Genomic DNA, 15,534 nt, shown 5'->3' with positions numbered 1-15,534 from the left:
ATCATGTAAATCACATGTGCAGTATTGCAGTTCGTATGATGGCGTAGCGTCCATGTGAGATTGGGTAAAAGTTGTAATGTTTTGGTTGTCTTAGTGAGTTTACATACTGAACAGGAGCCACACGGGTAGTGTCCTACTATTGGGTTTAGGTTCCAGAGTCTTGTTAGGGTTCCACAATTTGTAGTGACAGTTGGTCTTGTGTGTACAAGGAGATCTTTGATGTTTTGTGTGCGTTTATTTGCAAAACGTGGTTTGGGCCAATGCAGATTGTTGGATGTTAGAATCCTCCAGTTCTTATTTATTATTTTCTTCACAGCGTTTGTGGATGTACAGTAAGTTGTAACACATGTCAACAAATCTGCTGGTTCCTCTCGTGGAACTGATTCAAGTAAACTTTCTCTGGGCTGATTCCTTGCTCTTTTTTGGCACTTCTTAATTATCTTCGTTGGGTAATTCCTGAGTTCTAGTTTGTGTTCTAGAGCTTCTGCTTGGATCTTATAATCAGTGAGCTTGCTGCAGTTACGTTTCAGTCGTAAAAACTAACTGTAGGGTAAGTTTTCTCTCAACGGTCGGGGATGGAAACTGTTATAAGATAAGATGCTGTTTCTTGCTGTTGGTTTGTAGAAGGTTCTGGTTTGCAAAGTGTTGTTTTCAGAGAAAATCGTGACATCTAGGAAGTCTATTTTTCTGTTATCTGATGAGTATGTGAAGTTAAGGCACTCATCTCTCGTGTTTATCCAGGTTAGAAAGTCTACTAAAGTTTCTTGAGTGTCTTCCCAGATCATTAGAATGTCATCTATGTATCTGCGCCAGAATTTCATCCGATCCAGAAATGGATTGTTGGGGCTCTGTATCCATTGTTGTTCAAAATCGCTGACGTATAATCCCGCTACACTGGGCGCAAATGTACTACCCATCGAAGTACCGTGACGCTGAGCAAAGAGGGTGCCTTCATATTCAAAAAAGTTTTCAGTGAGGGCCATCCTGCAGCATTCCAATACAAAATGTCTCGGGGTTCTGTGTTGCCAATCTTGGGAAAAGAGAATGTCCCCTAGAGTCTCTAGAGTTTTTTGTTGTGGTAGACTGGTATAAAGACTCTCCACATCAAGTCCTACCAGGAGCATTGTCCGGTCATTATATGTTAGATCTAATAACATATTGAGGAGATCTCTGGTGTCTTTCATATAGGTGGGTGTTTTTTGTACTATTGGTCTCAGGAATTGGTCTGCAAATTGTGAAAGTGGTTCAAGTACAGAACCAATTCCTGAGACTATGGGGCGTCCTGGTGGGGGTGATTTATTTCTATGGGTTTTTGGTAGAGAGTAGAAATATGGGATTCTGGGGGATTTGGTTCTGAGAAATTCAGCTTCATGTTTAGAAATCCACTGATTGGTCTCGGCCTCCTCCACCATGAGTTCGATTGTTCTCTGTAGTCTCTTGGTAGGGTCCACAGTTATCTTTTGATAACATTTTGTATCTGAAAGTAGTGATAAGCATTGGTTGTTGTATCCTTGCTTGCTCAGGAGAACAATGGCTCCCCCTTTGTCCGCTGGTTTTATTATCAGATCTTCATTCTGACGAAGTTCCTTCATTGCTTTCTTTTCTTGTCGTGTGATATTCACAAAGGGTCTTTTTGTCGGTCTCATATTTTCTATCTCTTTCATGATTGCCTGCTCAAAGGTTTGTATTTCTACAGGGACCATCTGGGTAGGTGGACAGAAAGTAGACTTGGGTCTGAGGTTGGTGTCACTATTTTGATTGTAGTTTTCTTTATCCATAAAGAAAGCTTTTAATTTGATCTTGCTGCAGAATTCTGACAGTTCACACTTTAGGTTGAAAATATCAGTCGTAGGTGTAGGGACGAAACCAAGTCCTTTGTTCAAAACCTTCTCCTGGTCTACTGTATGAATGGTATCAGTGAGATTGACTACCAATGATTCATTGAACTGGTCCCTGGTTGCTCTTTTGTCATGCTTTGTGTGTGTACTTGTCTTTCTTGTTCGCTCCATGTTACTCCTTTTCTCCTTCCTCTCTGAGTGTTTTGGCCTCTCCCTAAAAAAGGGGGCTGTGGTATATTCAATAGGGGTCCCATGGTGTTAGGGCCCTGGAAGTAGGGGTTCATCCAGCCTTGTGGTTGATCATAATATCTTGGCATTTGCCAGTTGTTAGTTCTTCTTCTTTGATTGCGTCTGAATTGTCCTCTCCCTCTTCTGGGCTTAGGTCCTTCGTCACTGCTCCAGTCAGAATTATTACCAGAACTCTCTCCCGTTGTGTCCTCATCTTCTTGGTGGTCTGGTACAACATAATCTGCTCTTGCATAGGGGTGCATTTTCTCCATTGAGAATTTTTTCAGATCTTTGCCCAATTTTTGAATTTTGTTTTGAGTGATATACTCTTTTGTCTCATTCATTTCCTTGTTTATCTCTTCCAAACGTTTCTTATATACAGAGATCTGGACCGTCGTTTTGAGATTGGCTTCACTGATTTCTACCTATAACACTGGTTGAATGGTTGAAAGGAAGGGAATCAGTGCTTCAAACAACTCTTGAGTATCCTCTGCTGGTGTGCTAGAAAACCATGGTTTGTTCTATCAGACTTCTGTCTCTGGGTTTATTGGGGGTACTGTGGCTGTGTCAAATTGAATTTTTGTGTCAGATGTGGGAAGACGGTAGGATTACCATACTACACTCACGGCACACCCACCTCGTCCCCAGAGCCCATGTTAATTGTATCCGAAGACTTTCACCATCTTGAAAATGGCCAAAGTGTGTAGTGTTGACCCTTGGGAACTTTTATCCCATTAGTTAGGGTGTGCCCAAGAGTCATTACCACCCACTAGCTTGTGCCAGGCATAAACGTTGCATCTCCAGGCACCCACTTCAAAACACTCCTGGACTTGAGAAAGAACAGAAGAGGACCGGACCTGCTTTGTGTGACCTGAGAGGAGGCCTGAAAGCACTGGACCTGCTCAGTCGGAAATGGTCTACAAGGGTAACCTTCTGTTAAAGCTACAAGGACACAACATTCTACAAGAGGCCTTTTCCTGAAACTGCCCATCTGACCAGTGACCACTGAACCTAGACTGGACCCCATGGTCATATATGTTCCTGGGTTCCTCCCCACAACGCTGGTCCACCTGGTATGCTGCAAGCTCCATCTGGATCTGGGTGGTGCGATGAGGGCTCAGACCTTCGGCACTCTAGGTCTTCTCTGGGGTCAGTTTACAGAGCCAAGATGGCGAGCGCTGAGGAAGGTGTTCCAGGGTATGCAGAACGAGCAGGCAAGGAATATAATTCTGGTTACTTCAACACAAAATATTGCATTTACTACTTTATTTTAATTCTTTCTGATCATTTTGATTCTTTCTGATCATCTTTCAAGCACACAGTAGATTCTAGTCTTTTATGTGTGTAGACTGGTGTACACGGGTACCACTGTGCTGAGGTTATTCAAGACTTGCTATCACTTTGGACATTTGATTCTGTCATGCAAGCTAGGGCATGGCAATAGAAGGCGGGTCTGATGTGTTTAATGCAAGGATGTTTGATGGCTCTCATGGTCACAGTTTCAAATCTAAGCAGACCTTCGTCATTGGGCAGCAGATAAAATAAGCCTAATTGATGTGGGTGATATGAACATAACCCAGATAATGCATAGAAACCCTTAGGGTGAAGATGTGCTTCACAAATATATATTAAGTTATGGTAATTCAGCTTGGCTCAATGACTGATTCCATATTGTTTGGGACACCCCAAAGAGTCCGGCAGTCCCAATTCTACACCCACTATATTGGGAACGGCTTATGTAAATGCCAAATACAGTGGTGAAAAACCTTAAAAAAGGGATCCTTTCTGAATGTCATGCACACCTGTTGCCACATTCTGATTGCTGAGGTAATCCCAATAGAGATTCTGGGATTTGCAGAATTACCAAATACCTGAAATGTTTTCCATTAGCACTTCACCAGGAAAAAAACTAAGGGTCAAATTTATCAAAGACTTGCGTTGCCCTTGCGCCTCGCAATGGGATGCAGGAGTGACACAACTCTTAAGTTAGATTTATCAAGCCATGCAAGGCCACCATGTGTGGCCTTTCCTGGCTTGATTCATTTTTTCTGCGTTGCGTTTTTCTGCCCCATGGAGGTGTTCCATGGGTGGAGCATGGGTGTTTCTACGCATCCACCCACGGATTTTGGCACATTCTCAGATTTGCCATTATTGGAAGACCTGCTTCAAAATGTTACAACTCCCCAGGTGAGGCGTAACAAGGAGAAATATCTTTATTTCTCCTCGTTACCTCCTCTTTTTATGTGTGCTTTATTTTTCAGCACACACTGAAAGAGAAAAATGCCTCTCAGGATTGTTTTTGTGCAGGAAGGTGTCCCTTACAAAGCAGGTACCTTTACACCATGGTGCAAGGGTGCTTGTGTTGGTGCTAGGCAGCACATTGTGTGCCAGCACAGGGAAGAGACAGGAATGCACCATATAATGTTAGATACAGTGCCTTCCTGCCCTTTCCCTATCATGCAGAGCAGCAAGGGGACTTAAAGCTCCGCGTGATTTTTAAATTTAAATGTGCCCCTAACTGTTGAATTCTGAATAGGAAAAACTATTAAAATAAATAGAAAATTGCCAGTAAAGAGTTTACATAATCAGATATTGTTCATTCCGAGCAGAAAACGAATGGTAATACCATAGCCGATAAATATTGTAGATTACCGTATAAGTATTAAATGGGTGCGGTATTACTAACGAGTACTTAAGTCATCGCTTAGAACCCAAGACTAGTTTGAGCAGTCAGATTTCTACAAAGCACATACTGCACTCGCCTGTAGGATTTTACAAATCTAGTGTTTGATAAAGTTGATACACTGAGAGCACTGGGAGCATCACAAGCGCTCTCCCACTGCCACCAGTGTGCATCAACCTGCTCAGGTATGTAGAGAAACCATGTATGCTTCCTGCTCATTCAAGAGTTGACCTCTCTGCTGAGGCTGTCAATAAGGATGCTTCTTGTCTGCATTTCTGATGGTGTTTCATGTTTCATCACTGACCTCTTGACTAGGACCAATTAAGGCTGCTCAATTTTTGGTGCTTTGCTGTTTCGATTTCTAGCTCCTTGGGTTACCGCAAACTGCTTTGTCTGGTAGTCAAGTTTTACTTATGTAATACACATGCAGACTAAAATAATACTGCCTCTCCACAAATTTGAGATTAAGCCAGACACGTAGCATTACCTTCCTCCCCCGTCTTCCTCATCGCAGTCCTCACTAGTGAGCGCTCCGTGGTAAGGGTAGAAAAGTCTCCCAATTAAGTAAAATAAAATAACTCCCCCCGCCCCCGATATGTAGTCTACAGGAAGTTCCTGTTGCATGGTCCATAAAGGTGAGCGGAACCTGCATCACGTCCTGTTTTTTTCTATGTTCGTGTGATGAATCGCCCATCAGTAACAGCAGTTTCTGGTTCCATTAGCTCAACCCGACGCCACATGTGGATGCGTTCTTGGAAAGCAGATCATTCTTAAAAGGTGCTTCTAACTCATCTTCCTTTAAAGAAGTGAAATGTTTTTGTTCTCAGCTAGTGGAGCTGCTGAAACATTCAGTGGAGGACCATATGCTTCTCATTGTTCTGAAATCTAGGTCCAAAGGTAGGGGATTTCTGTTCAAACACACCTTTGGGAACTCTTCCATGACTGGGAAGGGAGAGGATCATCCTTTTCATGGGAGAGGACAAGACTGTGGCACTCCCTCCAATGACAAGTCCCGGCAATAGCCTGTAAGTAGCTCTTCTACCACCAACACTCCCAAACAACGACTATCTGAGAGTGGGAGGCCGAATCCGAGAATGTTTCTCCGTTTGGGAAAAGGCTGTCTCTGACGCTTGTCCAGTTAGTCAAATATGGCTGTTCAATCGACTTTTCTTCCTGTCCTCTCTTTGGTTTCATAACTGCGCCAACTCCTTGCAATCGCCAGAAGTTACAAAGGCTCCAGAAAGGGATCTTCAGTCTTCTTCAGAAAGGGGCCATAATCCCAATTCCAGAGATGGAAATTCGTCTGGGCTGTTATTCTCTGATGTTGCCAGAAACCTACAGGAGAATATACTCCTGTTATGGATTTAAAACCTGCCAATCATTATGCTCCCTACCAGAAGTTCAGGATGATGAGTTTACAGAGGATGTTGCCTCTTTTGTTTCTACTGAATCATGGGGAGGAGACTTGGTCTCCTTTGCTGGTACCCTCATGGATCAGAAAGGGTCTGACATGTATTTCATCTTCCAAAGAGGGAGAATGGGACCAGCTTACTCGCCAACTTCTTTTGCTGGTAACAAGCGTTCCAGGACATTATGGTAAGGTTTCGAACACCATGGCTGGACCTTTTTGTTTCCCCTCAGGATGGTCTTCTGCCAAAATTCTGCTCTCTCATTCCATGATAAGAGGCATGGAGGGTGGACGCAATAAGTTTTCCTTGATCTCGCTTTGCTTTTCCCCCCTTTTCTCTACTCAGCAGGGTTTGGGCCAACATCAGAAGGGAGAGAGTGGAAGTTCTGTTGGTGGTTCCCATTTAAGTCCAGGCAGACATGGTTCCCTCTTCTTCACAGTCTAGACATTGCTCCCCCATGGCTGCTTCTATTGAATCCGTCCCCTCTCAGATTTCCTCTCCTACCCAGAAATCTCTCAGACAGTTGTCTTTGGGGGTTTGGAGATTGAAAAGAGCAGGCTGGAGGCAGAATTCTTGGAATTCGAGCAGGTTACCTTTTGCTCCCTTATGGCACCTCTAAAAGGTTTTATCTTGACAGATGTAGGCTTAACATCGCACAGTTCCTGGTTTCTTACCCGAGCAAAGTATATAGATCTTTGTCCATGTGATTGTAACTCAACTCAGAATATGTTACACATTTTCTTCTTTTGCCAGCTTTATTTCAAACCACAGAAAGACTTCATTATTCCATTATTACGGGTTCTAAATATTAGAAAATGTAGGCCGGCGCTACATTATCTCAAGCTGCTTAATTCTGAATATATATGCAAAATGGTATATAAATTTGTTGCGACTGCTGTGAGAATAAGGAATATCATAGGTAAATGATTACATTGTTTGGTTATTGGCTATTCTTTGCAGAGGTTTTATCCTTTTATGGACTTTTTTATTTTTAATTCTGCACTGATTGTCCCAGATAGCTTCACAACTGCAATTTTTACGAACTTAATCCTGTATATTTATCGAGAACTAGTTATATGTGAAGATCTTACTGAGATTGTATTTAACGGTTAACATTATTGGAATTTATTATCAATGTCAGCTTTTGAATGTGCTCTGTTTTATTGTTGCACAATCTGAAGAATGAATTGATTAATTGATTTTGTTTTAAGTTACTGATGAGTCTTTTGATTTAGGCATAAGTCATTTTATGATTATAATTGGGCAAGGGAGATAGGTCTGTTGATTTGTTTTTGTTTTTTTGTGTTTTCATGAATGTTTTTTATGCTCTGTATTCTTTTATGGTTTTTATTAACTGAATAAAGATTGATTGAGTGACTGACTGACTGGAAGGTGAGCACTCTTTGAATTTATGAAAGACATTGGAAGAATTTTTCCGCTTGGTGTTCTTCTAAGGGTCTTTTTCCAGACTCCTGTTAGGGTGGTAAAATACTAGAATTCTATAGGGATGGGGTTTTGTTGGGCCGCTCGGTCTTTACCTCACATAGTAAGTTGGCAGCAGTGAAGGCGATTAGGGGTTTCTTCCTCCTCTCCTGTGCATCCTTAACTTCCTCCCTCCTTAGACGTTTCTATTTAAAAAGACCAGTGGTTTTGTCACCTGTTCCTCCCTAGAAATGACCTCTGGTCCATAATCCCTTGCAGAGATCTTCCTTTGAAAGCATTTCTACAGTGTCCCTGGAGTTTCTGACCCTTAAGGTATTTTTTGCATGTGGCCATTACTTCGAGTAGGCGGTTAGGGGGGATAGGTGCTTTGCTCTCTCACCCTCCATTTTTGAGGTTTTTCAGGACAAGGCGGCTCTTCGTCTTGATCCCGCTTTTCTGCCCAAGGTTCCTTCCCACTTCCATCTCTCTAAGGACATTATTGTTCCTCCTTCTTTTCCTTCACCTTCTATGAAGGAAGAAATGTTGTTTCATTCTCTTGTTTTAGACACACAATTGATGGACGGAATGCAGAACAAATCAAAACATTCACCCCCAGTCAAGTGATCTGGGTTAAATCCATCATTCTTTTGCTCACCATGCCACCCCAGTTTAGACCTGGCCATATGCAAATCAGTCTTGACCCTGTGCCTCATGGGAACATTCCAGCCTTGTTTTGCCTAGAGCGCTCTTTATTTATCTTGAAAGAAGTGCCACTTTTTGGAAGGATGATTTTCTTTTTGTTACTTTTGGAGTTTTGATTGGGGGCCGCCTCCTACCACTTCAAATCTGTCTCTCTTGATCAGAGCTGCACTTTATGTTGTACATCAGAAGTCAGGTATATCTTTTTCTTTTGTAAATCCGGGTCATTCTATCAGGTGGGTTGCTGCATCTTTGGCAGCCTTCAAAGGTGCTTCATTGATGGGCATTTGTGCAGCAGCCATGTGGTCTTCTCCCCATACTTTTATCTCTCATTACAAATTGAGGATGTGCGAAGTTTTGTCTTCAGATTTTGGTACAGCGGTTCTTGCAGCTGTTCACTAACCTTGTTGTTTGCTTCTGAAATAAAATACTTGGCATCTTTATGTGTTGTCATTTTTTCCCGGTAGCTTTGGTATTCGCTCACTGGTCAGGACTGTGACAAGGAAGACGAGGGAAGAAGGTAATGACATGGTTACTTACGAGTAATCTTCATTACTCCGAGTCATAGTCTTCCTATGTCACAGTCCTACTTCTCTCCCTCCCACCCATGGGAGTTGGAGGGAAAAAATGTTGCATATAAATTTAACTTGGTATTGCATGATGGGATACAGATTCAACTAACCTTTATGGGACAAACGACAGGAACTTCCTGTAGACTTCATATTGGGTGGGGGGAGGGGAGATTCTTTTATGAATCTTATATGGGTGAATTGTGTGCCTTGAACACTTAGTGTTCACTGGTCAGGACTGTGACGAGGAATACTATGACTCGGAGTAATGAAGATTACAGGTAAGTAACTGAGTGATTTCATTGTATTGGATTGCAACATTTATGTAGCACTAGCTGCCCCAAGTGAGGTGCTGAAGCGCTTGCATCCCTTGAATAGTAGAAATAGAAAGGAGCCCCAACTTGGTGTATCCTTTTTCATTATCACACTTGGGATGCTATCCAGACCCTTCGCTGCTCAGATTCTTGCCTTTTTTTCATAAAGATTGAAATGTGTTAACTGCTGGAAACATTTAAGCTGGGTAAAACTCCAGTCTTTGGTTATCCCAGACCTTCCTGGAAACAACACTCTGTGCTCTGCAGTAAGTCTAGATGCATAAGTTACCCCACTTCTGTACTGTGGCAGAGACTGTTCTCCGTGTGTTTGTGCCAGTAAACAAAGCGAATAAACTCCAGCACGACATAGAACATTGATCATTAGCAGTTTCCTGGAGTAAACACCAACCCTGGTCATGTTTCCCCGTTGACCTTCATGTTTATAGTTCACCAACTTTTTTTTTAATCTTAAAAGTGTTTGTTCACGAAAAGAGGAATAAGAGGCAGATTATATGTTTCGTTGTTTACTTTATACCGAGTAAAGTTGCTGTTCCACGTTCTCATTTTTCTTTACACTAAGCTCATTGTTACTTTTTTAATCCTCTTAGACGTTTTTAAGTTAGCAACCATTCTTGAGAGAATTAAATCGAAGGTTGAAAGCACCTTACATGTTTTTGCTAGTTTATCAGACACAAGGACCCGCCTACATGAACCACCGCCTGAGCTTCCATCAGTCCACCAGACACCTCCACTCCTTGTCCCTTTCTCTAACCCCCACCCCCTGCATCCGACATAGCAGATACAGAGGTCGCTTCTTCTTCTACCTAGCAGCGAAGACTTGGAACGAGCTACCCTTTCATCAATGGACATCCCCATATCTAACAGAGTTCCGAACGTCCCCGAAGACCTGGTAATTCAGCTAATCAATTGGACCCTTCCAGCACCTGGATACCCTCACAGGTGACAAGAAGCGCTCTACAAATCTGCTGATTGACTGATTGAGACTTAGCTGATATCATCTCATATAATTGCTGTCCATGGGTGAAGCTCAATGTTTCTTTGAAATTTGAGCCAGAGCCCTATTTTATCTCTGGTCATGGAACATGTTATATACATGTTACATGTCAATAGAACTTCAGAGTATCATTTTATAAAGGAAAAATATGTTAAATTGCTTACTAATGAAAATGCACGATATTTCAAAATCGGTAATAATTTAGAATTTACCCCTTGTCAGATTGTATTTACTGGTAAATCTCTCTCAGTAAGAATACTGTTAAGCCTGCATGCACTATCGGAAAGCTGATCTTACTCTAAACATTCTGCAACATGCCAGGTAGCCTCAGGGTCTTCACCTCTTTCTAGTTTATTCACCAGGGTTGATATTTTTCCATTTAAATACCCAAATATCATATTGTTTCCATTCCATTCTCATTGCAGTACTAAAGAAATCAACTGAAACAGATAACCGTACAACCCTCCAGGGGGGATATAAACCTTGAATACCAACAAGAGCCCGGTCTGTGGTGCTATTTCCTAGAACATTATTATCAATATCTGTTTGCTCGTGTTTGCTTCTATGGAAGTGTTTAAGAGTAAAGTCAAACCACCCTTTGCAACATCATAAACAGAGGAACTGGACAGGTTAGTAACCATGAAATCAGTATTAAAAATACAATCACATGCCTATGTTTCTTGAGGCCAAATTATCTCTAGCTTTTGTGAATCCAAAAAATGTTTGCTTCTTTTTTTTAGTAAAGAAGCCCACTATGTTCCATGTGGAGATCAATAGGGGTGGGAGGAACTTGCTGAGTTTTACTCTGCAGGGTTACCTAAAAACAACACGAGATTCCGCAGAGTTCCGTGAGCGGTGGAATTATGTCCCGTCGCGCTGATTTGTAGCGCCAGGAGCTTGTCCCCCACTGTAAAATCAGCACGAACTGCACCACTTGGCGCACCAGAAGGCGCTCCTTCTTTCTGCCGAGTAGATTTTCTACCTAAGCGGCAGCTTTCACAACGCCACCAGCAACTTTCTCAATGCGAGCAGCAGCGACCTGCCGCAGCTGCAACTTGTCGTTTTTTCTCACTCGCCCACTTAACTTTAGTGAGTTGCGCACAAGATAAACTCCTCCACGCGGCAGTTGGCAGAGTTTAGAGTGGGCAAAACTCTGTGAACTCCGTTGGAGGAGCTGAGTTTATCGCCCACCCCTAGAGATCAGCAAAGGATTGTTAAAATAATATTCGTCACTATTCTGAAATGTAATGGAGTTTAACAAAGCAGAGAGGCAAGACAAAGGCCTAACATCATCATAAGTGGCATTTGTGATAGTACTCTGAATTTATCCCACTATATTATCGGTTGTACCAGAAAAGCACCAAGATTCACATTTATTAGCCTAGCCTCTGGGAGGCTGTTTGTGATGTTGGTTTCTCCCTTTGAGCCAGGTCCACATCACGTTTGTCTTGGTGAGCCAAAATTACATCAGTCCCCCTTGTAAGGAGAAGATACATATTAGACAAAATCAATGACTAGAGATTGGAGTTAAATTTCCTTCCTATGAAGAAATTAAAAGTTTTAAACCACCTGAATTCAATAACTTTTGTGATGGAATCAGATAAAATAGTTCTAATGATATGGATATTTTTAAGGGTATCCCTCTTTCAGAGAGCAAATCAACGAAATCTGATCCACACAGATAGTCTAAGAATGATGTAGGAGTACCCATTACTGCTGATCACTATTAAATTTGTAAAAGAGTAAGTGCCCAAGCCTACAGTCTCAGAAGCCCACGGACAGCGATACGAATGACAGGGCTGGCAAATTCAAAGGCAGCGTAGTCTTATTTCCATCTCATGCATCTTTCATTCACCACCAGACACTTCCTGCCTCTTTATCTCACTTTTGCAGATTCATTTTCTTCCCTGCTGCCTACCTTTGTCATTGTTTTTTCCTCTTTCTCTTTCCTGCCCTCTTTGCTGACTTTCTTTCTCTGGGTTAAAGTCTGAGGATGAAAAATCTTTCTTATTTCCCTGCAACCACAGGCTCAAATTAAGCATTGCTGGTGATGTTGAAACCATCCAAAAATCTGAAAATGGAACTTTTGGTAAACCTAAAAAGTGATGCCAGTGGATTAAGCGATCGAGAAGTCATAGATTTCACTCGCGGCAGGCATCTTTTTCTTTTTGATTCAAGCACAGGAACACTTGAGGGTGGGCTATAATTGAGTTTACGATTTTTCGCAATGCAGCACAGTTTTGTTTAACAGTTTTTGCCTAGTTGCTTGTTTTACTTAGATGTGGTCCCGTCTGGGTTTTGGAGAGTGACATCAATGAATATTAGATAGACTGAAAGAGGATCGGATGCCAGTCACTCAGAATAGATAGGACAGAAATGAATCCTTTGTACTGTTTTTATAAATTTTAAGTCAACAAGTTCGCTAAAGATGATCACGTGTCACTATATTGAGGACACCCCAACATAACACATCAGCCCTATCTCTTTTTTTTGGGTGCACGTATCACAGAATCGATCAGTTTGAATTGCAACTCAATAATGCAAAGGCAGAACTTTAGCCCTCGTGTCCAATAAATTCTTAAGTACTCTTGTTATTGTGGTGTGAATATGGTCAGAGCTCCTACCGCTTTTAGCTTTAATATCGACTTGAGACCTTATTTAAAGTATACAAACATTCAGATATCTGGTTATATTCACCAGGTAAATTAGGAGAAACAGTTTCATTAAACAATCGTGAAGCAGAAAGATTACCATCTGAGGGTAAGAAGAGCTGGAGTATCGTTCAGTGGATAATTCATCTTGGCCACAGGTCTCTTTTAATAACATTGAGGATCTGAAGGAAGGTTCAGATCAGGGAGAGTGTAATTCCTAAACAAGAGGTTCTCACATCATAGACTCAATCTTCCTATTTCAATAGGAATATTATTTGGTAAGCTAGGTCAAATAGCAGTGTTCATCAAAGAGTGAGACGTACTATCTGGCTTCGAATGTACCTCGGCTGGGGCAAACTCATGGGCTAAATCCATATCAAAATCCTTCGAGATATGCGCATCACCCTTTAGAAGATGGGTCACGGTGCGTATTCAGGCCGCTTCTCATATTTCTCTAATAGCATTCTTTGGGGCATATTATCAAGACAGGCGATTAAATTCTCGCCGCTTTAGCGGCAGAAAAGTGCCGCTAAATCTGCGATAATGGGCTTGAAAATATGCTCTATGGAATTCCAATTGAAGCCCATGTTAGATGTCTTTCACATCTAACATGGGCTTCAATTGGAATTCCATAGAGCATATTATCAAGCCCATTCTAAAGCGGCGATAATTTTATCGCCTGTCTTGATAATATGCCCCTTTGTTCTTTCTTCTCAGGATGGATCCAGCAGGCTATCTCCTTCCGGAGAATACTCTTTAATTCTGTCTCTTAAAGGAGGACTTTCCACACAGTTGTCAGTATTAAGGGATAACTTGATGTCTTTCAAAATTTTAATGTCAACATACATTTGGATTTCTCAGTATCAAAATATTGTGTGCCCGTGTTTTTTACCTGAACAAACAGATTTGGAATAGTGCATGCCTGGTAACTGGGGCCTCATGCTTCATGATACTTTTGATTTGCTACATTTACTGAAGAAAGGTAAATTACTTCTGTTTAAGCAGGCGAAGGGGAGGAGGGTCTTCTTAACTATGACTTTTCTAGAGCAAAGGTTTTGTACAGTCAAGTTTTTAGTAAACGTAGTTAAAAAATATACAGAGATTGTTACAAGACTAGCACAAATAACAGGTGACTTCTCTTTCAAATAATTCAACAGTACCCACTTTTTTGTTTAAACCCTCTTTCTAAAGATCTTTATGACTTTGCAGTTTTGCTTGGGGCTCTCTGGTGCTCTCAACATTGAATCCTGTTGTAGGGAAGGTCAGTTATGGCTTTTCTAGCATTAGTCACATTAGCACCTTCAACTCGCCTCACTTTTCCTAGCACCGCTGTACCACTGCCATCAGTGATAACAAGCATTGACACGCTTCAGGTACCGACCAGCAGGCTGCACACCTTGCACCGCATGGCGCCGTCTACCCCTGGAAGCACTCTCAAAGAAACAGCCAACAGCGGCTGTAATACACCAAATATTGCCTGTGTCCTGTGAGCCTACTGACTCTCCGGTTTCCCTGGTAGACCAGTGGCTAGGGAGGAAAACAAGAAAAATGCAGGAGAGGGACCTGAAGCCGATAGGTGGGTGGGATAGGAGCACGCTCACAGATGAAGGGCACGGGCACATGAGCCACTTCTGTGAAAGAGGGAGAGGACAGGTAACCATGGCTGCAACACACTACACGCATGTACTCTTCTGTGTGGCAAATTATTATTTTTTGAATAAATTGAAGGGACTGTCTTTAAAAGTCTGATGGAAGCATTCTTCCTAGAAGCTGGTCTAATAAAGTCATAAAGCCCATGGAACAATTGCCCTCTTGGGCTTATATAGCCACAGGTTTACTACTGAATCCTCAAGTTACTATGTTAGGCTTGAACTTTCAACTGTTTCAGCTCATCTCTTTAGATTATGGCAAACTTTAAAGTTTGCATTAGAAGGGCTAAATGTTACTTATTTTTGATATATGATGAACTGGAATACCAACGCGCAGATGAATCTTAAAATTAAGAATGCTGCAGCAAAATCAAGCTCGTTATTGACTGTTAAACATGGTTCAAATCCTAAATCATGTACATCAGCTTAATCTACAGTTCTGAAAATAAAGCAGTGGTATATGTTCTCCTAGTAAGATCACCCTCTGTAACGTTCTTGATTCTAAAAAGTGGAATTTACTATCGCAGGTTAATGGGAGGGAAGGTAACCACATGGTAGTATCTGGCCTCTGGTATTGTGGGGTGCCAGATACAAATCATGTTCTTTTCCTTTCTCCCATGTCACAAAATGCATGACTAACGTTCCTTAATAACAGGGTTCTCCCCGAAATAGAGAGGCCTGCAAAAGAAGCTATTAACTTTCATAGGACTTCGCCTACTTTTACTGATTGCTTTCATATTTTACATTTTTTTAGAACCATTTTTGCTTGTTTGTGGTGGAAAATAGACTTGCTTGCGCTTACAAGCTGTATTAACAATAAGGCTACGTTGACTGGGAGTTTACATATTGTGTTTCGAACAAGGAACCTACTCTTCCTGAAGCTCAGGCATGAAACACCATAAATATTGAATAAGAGTTTGACTGAGTCTCTTGGTCTGCCCATCCAACTAGTCCAGTTAAAATTGATGGTACCAGGTTCGTAAAATAAAACATTCCAAAAAGGGGACATGAAATTAGTTCCCCAGTCTGTTATTATGGTCTCTGGTAGCACCTGGAG

This window comes from Triturus cristatus, chromosome 6 (assembly GCF_964204655.1).
Source record: "Triturus cristatus chromosome 6, aTriCri1.1, whole genome shotgun sequence".
NCBI lineage: Eukaryota > Metazoa > Chordata > Amphibia > Caudata > Salamandridae > Triturus > Triturus cristatus.
This window is presented reverse-complemented; position numbering follows the sequence as displayed.